The sequence below is a fragment of the Polistes canadensis genome, unplaced genomic scaffold, assembly GCF_001313835.1.
Source record: "Polistes canadensis isolate GaletaPanama2010 unplaced genomic scaffold, ASM131383v1 scaffold_28, whole genome shotgun sequence".
NCBI lineage: Eukaryota > Metazoa > Arthropoda > Insecta > Hymenoptera > Vespidae > Polistes > Polistes canadensis.
Genome location: NW_014569575.1, coordinates 52,820 through 63,939, shown reverse-complemented (window position 1 = coordinate 63,939; position 11,120 = coordinate 52,820).

Below are 11,120 nucleotides of genomic sequence, written 5' to 3'. Positions count from 1 at the left end.
TGTTGAGGAATAATCGATTATAGGATTTTTCTCATTATCGTTCATACCATTATTATTTTGTCGATTTTATTCTAATCATTTTTCTTTTTTTTTTTCGTTTTTGTTCCATTCAAACGAGATTTTAAAGTGAGAACACGAAAATATAATAAAGTAAACGAGTTTACGTTAAATTTTGACAAATATTTTGCTAACATACGGACTATTTCTACACGTAATAAGAGTTTTTCATTAAATATCAAGATGATTAATAATAATCTTTGGTGATCATCAGCAGGAACTCCCAGCAAAGCCCCCCCAAACCCACCCCCTACTGTCGTCTTGCCATAATTAATTCGCCATAGTGACGAGACGAGACGAGACGAGACGAGATTAAACGTCGAAAGTGAGTGTAAATAAGAAAGGTGTAAAAAACGATTCCTCGATGATAATGATCGATCTCGTCCGATCGATTAAAATTATATGTATATACATATATATACATATATATATATATATATATATATATATATATATATGTATATATAGACAAATACAAGGACGATAAAGCTAGTGCCAAACGTCATAGTACTTAAGAAGAGAGTGAGAGAGAGTGTGAGAGAGAGTGAGAGAGAGAGAGAGAGAGAGACAGTGTAAACTAGAAACTGAAAAAAAAAGAAAAAAAAAAAATTAAGAAATACACGGAAGACGTATTACAAAAGTAGTATCTTTGATCGTTGTTCTACGAACGTGCAGTATTCCTTTCGTCAATCGATGTATCGAAATATACCGGCGACTTAAATTATTATGGACGATACTTATAATAACGATATTTTGCATCACGACTCTCGGCTTTTATTTTATTTTTAATTATCTCATTCAAATTAATAATGATGATGAAGAAGAAGAAGAAGAAGAAGAAGAAGAATCTTATAACGAGAATCGAAGTATCTCTCTTAATATTTAACTTTTAAGTAAAGTTTTATATATTCAGAGTTTTTAATAATCAATTTATAATAAAACAGAAAGAAAGGAGAAAAAGTGGAAATGATAAGAATTATTTGAATCGTAAGGAAAATTCGAATGCAAATAATTAAATCATTTCTTTTAAACAAGAAATAAATTGGAAACGTAAATGAACGAAGAAAAATAAAAAAGGAGAGCTTATTTATAATGACTCGAGAAGAAAGGGAAGGAAATGGAAATGATGAAGAAGAAGAAAAAGAAAAAAAAAAAAAAAATAACAAGGAAAAAAAAAAAGACCAAAGAAAATTAACAATTCGCGTTTTATTTGATATTTTCTCGCCGAGAGTCGCGTTGCAAAATACGTACACATATTAAGTGTAAATAATCTTGTAAATAAGAAATTGTGATTTTATTTGTCGTACGAAGACATCATAGAATTGTACGATCGTCCAGAAGATTCAGTTCGAGCTTCCAAACGATATAGCGAAATAAATTATATCAAAGTAATTCACGATAACGATATACATTGTCGTTTTATTTCTCCTAAGAACGACGAGATAAAAATAAAATCTTTATTAATTACACACATTCATACATACATACATACATACATACATACAATACAATACATATACATGCATGCATATAAATTAGTTTATATTTCATCATTTTTATAATACAATAACGAACGTTATAGGAAAACGTTTCGAAAATCGTGCCAATAAGATTGATACCGCGATAAATAAATCTCTATAAACACTATTCTACGAGATATATATATATAATATAACTTCCAACGAGATTTATTTCAGAATATCTATGAGAAAGTAAAATGTTTTAGAACGGAATTGGTAATATAACGTTGAAACAATGCACAGACTCGATTCTACGCGATAGAAGGTAAAGAAGAAGAAGAAGAAGAAGAAGAAGTATCTCGACTTTAAGTAATTGGGCCTCTTCGTGGTTTCGTTCGAACGGTATATTCATCGTAAGATCGATAAATCCTCTTTCTCGACGTAAAACATCTTGCTCTCGACGCGAACGCGATTACGATCTTTCTCTTTGGCCCCCCCCTCTCATCCCCGCATTCTCCTTCTTCCCCCATGGGTCCTCTCACCCTCGTCTCTCGTTCCCACCCCTCACCCCACCACCCCCTTCTCCGTAGTAGCATTGCTCCTTGTGGAGCAATTTTGCGATGATGAAAACGGTGCTTTTAAACTCATGATATTAATGCAATGATCATCCTTGATTACCGCTTTATAACTATGCAACGTGTCCGACAAATTGCCAACGCGAAAATGATCGTGTATGCCCTCTCTCCTTTTCGGAAGTTCTTTCTACGCGAAGATAAGGAACGATTCTTCCACGTAATCGCTTTATAATCGCCGCTTCCAAAATGAATAATTATGGCACATGGAAGTTCTCCACCGTAATTAAGCGTTCGTGTGCATATAACGGAGAAGGAGAAGGAGAAAGAGGAGGTTGAGGTGGTGGAGAAGAAGAAGGGGGGGGGTGGGAGAGGTTCTCGCGTATATGCATGCGTGGTTTTTAAACCGAGAGGATGTATTATTCTTTCGTAAAGATTTTCAAGGAAACGATGTGATTTTTATCGTATTTTAATTTCACATACAAAGGAAAAGGGAAGAAAGAGGGAATGATAGAGAGGGTGAGGGTGAGAGAGAGAGAGAGAGATAATAGTAAGTTCTCTTCTTAATATCGTGTAATCATTATTTCGAGTAGATATCCTGTCTATAATACGTCACATTTTCGAACATTTACATAAAGAAAACTCGTGTAATAAGTCCGGTATAGCGAAATCGTTTCGTTCGGAATTCAATGTTTCTTCGTGGATGTTGAATATACGTGTAAGAGTAAGAGTAAGAGAGAAATAAAAAGAAAAATAAGAGAATCCGACTAGTAAGAGGCACGCGATGTATTTTGGGACCGACCTTTTCTCTCTCGGCGCATAATTATTCAAAAACGAACAACGCGGTCGGGGGGTAGGGGAGGTGGGGGAGGAACCGGATCGATCGGTAACACCCACGATGGAATTTGAAAAGATCTGGAGAGACGAGATATCGAGAATCATGTGTGACAATGAAAAAAAAAAACAAAACAAAAAAAATGCAGATTAATCCGAATAGCCGAAGTTGATCGTTGATCAAACGTTTGCATTCTCCAACGCGATTGATCTTTAATAATAATAATAATAATAGATAAATTAGGTACAATAAATCTATCTTTTTATTTTCTCTTTTTATCTTGATGGTATTTAAAAAAAAAGAAAGAAAAAAAACAGATAGATCTCAAACTCGTCCGTTCTTTATTTCCAACTTCCGCGATGATCGTTTTCCCAAACGAGAGACTCATTTACATTCGGTAGGCGTGCCACTGTTAATCGCTTATTACTCACTCAACTGGTAATTAGCGCGAGAGAAACGGAGTTATGTTCCAGATTCATTTATCTCGTTCGCCCTCGATCGCCGCTATGTTTTAGAAGATTGTTTCGACGTTCGATCTATAATTATATCGCATTTATCATTCCACCGAGTTTGTTTACCCGTATTACCAGAAAGAACGATGTATATATACATATAAGAGATAAACAATTTAAAATGACGATAGATAGAAAATGATTTTTCGTTTCTATCGATATAATAATCGATTTTGTCAATTAAGTTTAAAGATATTATCTTATTCCGTGTTTCTTATTTTAGTCAAATTTACATATATAATTCGTAAGATAAATCGAATCTCTGTTTAACTAACTATCCGTAGATAAGTTCATTATTTATAAAATCAAACTGGTATTCCCATTCGGATCCTTGTCAAATCATTAATTATATTATCATGTTAGATAAATAATTGTCATTTGGATATAATAAGTAAACGTTGATAAAATTTGTAACTGTTTATCCATAAACGAATAGAGGAGATAACATTTATTTAAAATAAGGGAAAAAATATGTTCAATTGTATGGTCTGATGAAATTCGACATGTTATGAATTTCTACGCCACTGTTTCTTTCGTTCGGGAGCGCACGCTTTGGCTGTTGTTGCTTTGGGTTTCTCTTGGTTCTTCTCCTCTCCACTTGCATTGGTTTTGAAAAAGGTAGGTAAGTGGTATGGCGAGGAAGTCGAATGAGTGGGAAAGATAAAGAGAACGAACGAGTGCGAAAGCAATATAGGGAGAGGGAGAAGGGGTGAGAGAGAGAGAGAGAGAGAGAGAAAGTGGAAATATCTTGGGGGTGGGGGTCGTCCAAGGGCCTGGAGTTCAGAACTGCTAATTATGTAAATTACCAGTGTTGCAAATTACCCTCACAGTTTGCGTTCATTCTACACACAATCCACATGGTCCCTGAACATCTCGCACACCTCGCACGGAATCCATCCACTTTCAGATACTGTTACTTCCTTTGAGAGATAGAAAGAAATAGAAAGAGAAACAGAGAGAGAGAGAGAGATAGAAAGAGATTGAGTGAGTGAGATAGATTAAGGAGGAGATATAAGAGTGCGAGGAGGATGTAATATAACGACATCTCTGCCCTACGGAAGGTTCAGCCTTCTTTCCTACCTCTCTTCTTGCTCCTTCATTCATCATAACCAGTACTCAACGAGTAAGTATACTGTTGGTTACGAGTGTCCATGTAGAAAAGATAGTCGATCGATGTTGCAAATTGCTCCTAGAAATGGTGACGAGTAGATTTCTTTTCGTTTTATTCTTTTTCTTTTTCTTCATCTTTTAATAGATAATTTGTTTTATAGAGAATTATTTTTGAAAACATGAAACGAGAATTATTTATCCTTTCTTTAAAACGCGTTCTTCGAAATAAGTTTGTGAGAGATCAATGTCGGACATAAAGTAAAACACACATAAGTACTTTACTTAAGTTTTTCTTTTTTTTTTTCTTTCTTCTTTCCAGATTTTTATTGATTATATTATCAACGTGTAGAGATCTTTTTGATATCTTCCCAACCAGTTCAGATTTATTTCATAATATTGAGACACGTTTGTAAGTAAAAAAAAAAAAAACTTGTATTGCTTGATAATTTAATTATTTAACTTATGGGGGGGGGGAAAAAGAAGTTAGTGAGACGTAAAGAAAGTTAATAACGACATAATCTGTTGTCTTTCTTGTTTGTTTGTTTGTTTATTATTCGTATTTTATTATACTTATAATACGTAAGTATTTACAACCCGATTTTCACGCCGATTATTTTACGTCTTACGTGGAGGATGTATATTTTATCCGACACAAGGTATCCTCTTTGTTTTTTTTTTCCTTCTTCTTCTTCCTTTTTTTTTCTGTTTTTATTCGGCAGATTTGTAAACGATCGAGATATGGCTCGTACGATTTTAAGTTTAGCCCCCGAAGATAAGAAGAAATTCATTGCTTTCTTTCGTGTTAACCGGCGACGCGTAAAAATGCAATCTTTCGTTTTTCCTTTTGCCCGTTTAGCATCCGACCGGCTTGTAACTGGTTATAAAGGAGATAACCTTCGTAAGTTCTCGTTTTCCGTGGTTCCGTGCTTCTCGTTTGGCCTGTGAAACATATTCGGTAGGTGCGTAATGACTCGCTAACGCGATAACGATGATAACCTCGATGACGCTCAACGATCCGATATATTCATTAATTTCTTTTCTCTGCTTCTTTTTTTTTATTTATTATATTTTTGTCTTTATCCCCCCACCCCCACCGCCCCGTTTCTTTTTTCTTTGCTTTTTTGTTTCTTCTCTCTCCCCCTCATCTTGTTTTCTCATAAAATATATCATAGCTTTCCAGAATATTTCAAGTGTTGAAAGAAAGAAAATGAAACGAAAGGAAATGAGGTCATCGATAAAGACCGGATAAGAGGTTTTTTTTTTTTTTTACGAAGAAACAAGTATAATAATATTGTATTTAATATTTATCTCGAGGAGAAATGATTTTAATATTAATTTGTGATTGTGGATTTAAAAAAGGAAAATTTAATCAAATACGATTTATTTTGAATTCATCGTTTTCTTTTTCGTATGATTTCTATTTCGTGATTTTATTCTTTTTTTTTTTTTTTTTTTTATTTTTCGTTCACAACCATGTTAACACACACTTAATTTTACTTATATTAGATAATATTGAAAATATGAAAATAATGATATGAAATTTATCGGACAATTTTATTAGATATAATATTATAAGAGAAAAAGGAAAATGCCGTTAGATCATGACGTTTCGATTGTTTACATCGTGTTTACATAATTTGTGTAAATAAGACTCCTACATGAACCGTCCGTCCTACCGTCTCGTTGTTTCATACGAATTAAGAGACACTCGTAGTACTTTCATTATCACACGAATATTAAGTGAAATTCACGTTAGACGTTTAACGACACGATATGGCATCACCGAGTGTGGTATGCAAATTAAATAAGATAAGTGAATGCACGAGATGAAAGGGGGAAGGAGTTTTCAACACGCGAAGAGTCATCACCTTTACCATTTCAAATCATTATCTAAAGTTAGTTATCTATTTCCAAATTTCTAACACCTTTAGAGATTTCATTTTTTCTTTTTTTTCTTTTTTATAGAAAAACAAGTAACTTCAAACAATAATCATTAACGAAAGTCCAGTTGACGAGTTAACGAGTCTAGATTGAAACAGTGTTGTTGAGAGTTCAAATCATAACGATCGAATATTTAACGAAGTTTTAGATGTTTTGTGTTTGGAATATTAATAAAAAGAAAAATGTATGTCTACACAATAAAAAAAAGACGCTGAACTTTAAGATTAAGTTGCTGAAGAAGTCCCAATAAAGGGACGAAACGTTCAACTTAGTTAAATTAAGTTCTACTTCTTTTTATGTCCAAGTTCCCTGTGATTCCGTATTAAGAATTAACGAAAAATGTTTTATCACTTAACTATCATTAGAAATATTATCTCTATTATATTCTATTGTATAGAATTACTATTTGAAAACAAAAAAAAATAGTTAAATGAGTTAAAAGATGATTAGAATGACGGTGATTTGACGAGCATAACTAAGAATTAAAATGAGAAATTCTTGAACATCAATATCGCAGCGGGTGACCGAACCGATACGTGTGACCAATGAAATAACCCGTGAACACGAACAAATCGTTTAATCCAAGTCGAGCCAGGATGGAGGGTAATGATGACCATAAACTGTTGGAGAAACGAAACTGAGAAAGAGAAAAGGAAAGAAAGCGGGATCTTGCAGTAGAAGAAGAAGAAGAAGAAGAAGAAGAAGAAGAAGAAGAAAGGAAGAGCAAAAGTTCCTGCACAGCCAACCGAATAGAGGGCCTGACAGGCGAAATGGGCCTCGAGTTCCAGGCCATGTATACCTGGTCCTCTTTCTCTCTCTCTCTCTCTCTCTCTTCTTCCGTTCTATCTCTTTCTCATTCTCTTTCTCTGTTTCTCTCTACACCGTTCGTTGGATGCCACAAGCTTGAGATCCCAGATGGAGGATCCGGTTCCAGGAACCGAGCGTGTAAAACACCGGTTAAAGCCGTGCTTTCCAAGCCGGAATCAATGGGAAAACAATGGCCCGACAGGTCTTAAAGTGTCTGACAAATGTTCCACGCGTGTCTCTGCCTTGACCATAGACTTAACGTATAGATGAACTTAGTTATACGGAAAATCTAATCAAAATATATACATAACCTGAAAAAATTTTACCTCGTTAATTTCTTATTTTTCTATTATCTCTGTGCCATTGTAGATATCTCTTTAAATGTTCATTTAAATGGAAAATAATATCTATTAAGATACTTCACACACGCACGTGAAATTTACGTTTAATATATGAACCTATTTTTGAAATTATCGAACGTTTATTTGCCCCTTTGCAAAAGAAAATAATATCCCTGCTTAGCTTAGATTTGAATGTTACTTCTTTTTTCTCTTCGAGTTACTCGATACACACACACCACCCCCTCTACCCCGTTAGCCACCTTCCCTTTTTTCCCCCCCTTTCCACATCTTCTCTTCCAGCACTTCTTTGCATTCCGAACAACTCCAAGGATTTTCGTTTTCTTCACGCTAATAAGTCAGAGGATGTTGGGTAGGGTGGGTGTCCCTTAGCCGTAGCGATGTTTGCATTTGAATAACAAGCGGCCGACACGACCTTTTTCACGTGAATGTGTGCCACGAAATAAATCCACGGGTATGTGTATTTGTATTTGTTTTACGTACCTACGTATATATATGTACCTTACTTATTTACCAATACTCATGTATGAATGTAGATGAGAGTAATGTATCTACGAGCGATGAAACGCATCGGTCCATCCGATTGGACCACCGACGGGTGCAACTAACGAACCTCGTAAAATACGAATTAAACTTGGAAAGATACGTCACGATCGATCGTACTTTTCTTATTCTTATTATTTCTCTTTTCTCTGTAGGAGGAGGATGAATCGATCGGAATGATCGTAAAATTTCGAATCGACGTAACGTGATCGGTTTCTAATTAAAAGAACTAATGCGGAGAAATATTATACTATTTCTAAATCTATTGCATAAGTTTGAATTTAATCTAAATTAGTTTTCGTATAATATTGTATATCCAAGTTTCGTGCAATATACAATTGATTTTTCTTTCTTCATTCGATTCAGATAATATAAAAAAAAATTATTATTTTGATAATAAGAAAATTGATTGAATTTATTTATAAGAATATTTTTGTTTGTTAAATCTTACGGAACATCACATTTGTTTTATACTTTCATTTTAAATTTTCATTTATACGATCTTTTTGTTTTTGTATAAAAAAAAATCAATTTTGTCGATCTTAAATGAAAAGAAAAAAATGATGAAAATAATTTTCTCCATAGAGAAACAAAGTGTTAAAATCAATTAGTCTTGTTGACGTTATCGCGTAGTCATTAAAACCAATAGCAATCACAAATATTGATAATTCATGTACGTATGGACAAATTTTGTTTGTATTACCATCTATTATCTTCTCTTATTCGTAATTATTTGGAGATCTGGTTACACCAGCTTGCATCCCAGTTTTAAAGTCAGCGTGAAGGCTACATTTACTTTAGTCGAAGGTAAAAAAGTGGCCTTGGTTTGCCGACGGGGATAGGGGAGGGACTATCTTCGAATAAAGTGGAATCGGCTTAATGAATACTCGCCCTTCGTAATTACGCTTCGGTTTTGCGACTTTTGCGAAATTTGATTTTCTTTATTTATGACGCTCTTAAATTATATTAAAGTGAACGAACGAGTAATTACTCCAACAAAAGTATCGGAACAAAATTTCAATCAAATTAAATTTAAATATTTTAATATATGATTACACAAAGTGTGATCCTATGATGAAGCATCGTTAAGAAACTTAAATCATACATTATTAAGTGTCATTTCACATTTTATTTTTTGTATTTTAAAGAATCTTCTGATGCGCAAAGATTTTATATCTTTTTTATATTTTGTTGATTAAAAACCGTGTTTGAAATTTAATCAATATTAATAAATGTTTGTATTTAGTTTACTATTACAGTCTAATCAATGTCGTGCGTTTACGATTTAAAAATAACAGATCAGTTAGTTTATACAAAGATATCATACAAGCGGCGTACAGATAAAGAGATTATTAGATTAAAACGTTGTAAAAATTATTTTATTATTGATACAACTTTATATAATTATATTACAATTATTTATAATATTTGTAAAAAAAAAAAAAAAAAAAAAGTAAACGAAATATTGGAGGTATCAATTTAAAAATGTTCAACTTGGTAATTCGTTTCATCATTTCTTGAGAAGTAAGAGTTCTCGAGTTTCTCGATAAATCGACGAAAAGGAGGTGTCCAGCAATTTTCTTCAACCCGAATCGTGAGGGATTCATCTCTCTCTCTCTCTCTCTCTCTCTCTTTCAAGTTAAGGGAAAGAGGAAAGTTAATCGAAGAAACGGAATTACACGCTGGAAATCATTCGATCGTAGAAACGTAACGTCGATAGGTCGAATCGAATACGGGAGGTCGAGTTACCAGTCCGTTCGTTCCTTCGAGGACTTGCGAGAGGGGTTGCGAGAATGAGAGAGTAAGAAAAAGAAAGAGACAAGACACACATATACAAGTATAGATAGAGAGAAATAGGGTGAGTTGACTACGGGCATGTGCACAGTGTGTAACATCTAATAACCGAGTATCATCCAACTCAGGAAGGATTTCTACGATTCCAGATCTTGATTTCTCGATCTCTGTCTAATGTGGGCCAGCCACGCGAACCTATCATAACCTGGGCCAACGTCGGCCACGTAACTACATGTTTGTCCAGTTAACTTCTTCCCCCGAGCCTCCACCCTTAACAACGAATTCCCCACGATTTCCCTTGGATTTGCATTTCTACGAGTACCTCTGGCTTCGAGTACGAGTAATGGCACGAGAGAAGTCTCATCGTATTCAACACTAGTATAATACATATATATACACACACACACATATATATATTGAATTGTGCACGAAAACTAAGCTCGATTTCGATTCCTCGTTGGAGGATCCTTGGGCGGTCCGAGTATTATTCAGATTCGTCTTCGGGTATACCTTTAATTACGAGATTTGCTTTCTCGGATTTCTCATTACGATAAAGTCGTATTGTCGAGTATAAAGAAAGACAGAAAGTGAAAAAGAACGGAGAGAAAGATAGATAGAATGAAAAAAACAAAACAACAACAAAATAACGTAAGAATGAAAGAAAGTAAGAAAGAATACGGGGGTAATCTTTACCTTTCACAATACTCTCTATATAAGCACGTGGAAAGATCGGTCCAATCAAGATCCTTCTGGAGAACCTGCGGACTCTCCACCAGAAGATAATTCTTCCGGATCGGTGGACCTTGTACACATGATTCTCCTCTTTGGACACTCTACACGGTATTTCGTGCGCTGTGCGAGAAGAAGTTTAAATGTGTGCATGCACATTTCCCTTCTCTTTTTCATTCTCTCTCTTTCTCTCTTCTTTTCTTTCTTTCCTTTCTCTCGGCAACACCCCCGACAATATTGTAAACAAAATGGTACCACTATTTCATTGGTAACCCGACACCCCCGTTCTGAACCCACACGCATCGCTTTCGCCCGCCTCTTCGTTCTCTCTCTCTCTCTTTTTCTTTTTTTTGTTTTATTCTACTCTACTCTACTCTACTCTACTCTACTCTTCTCTTTTT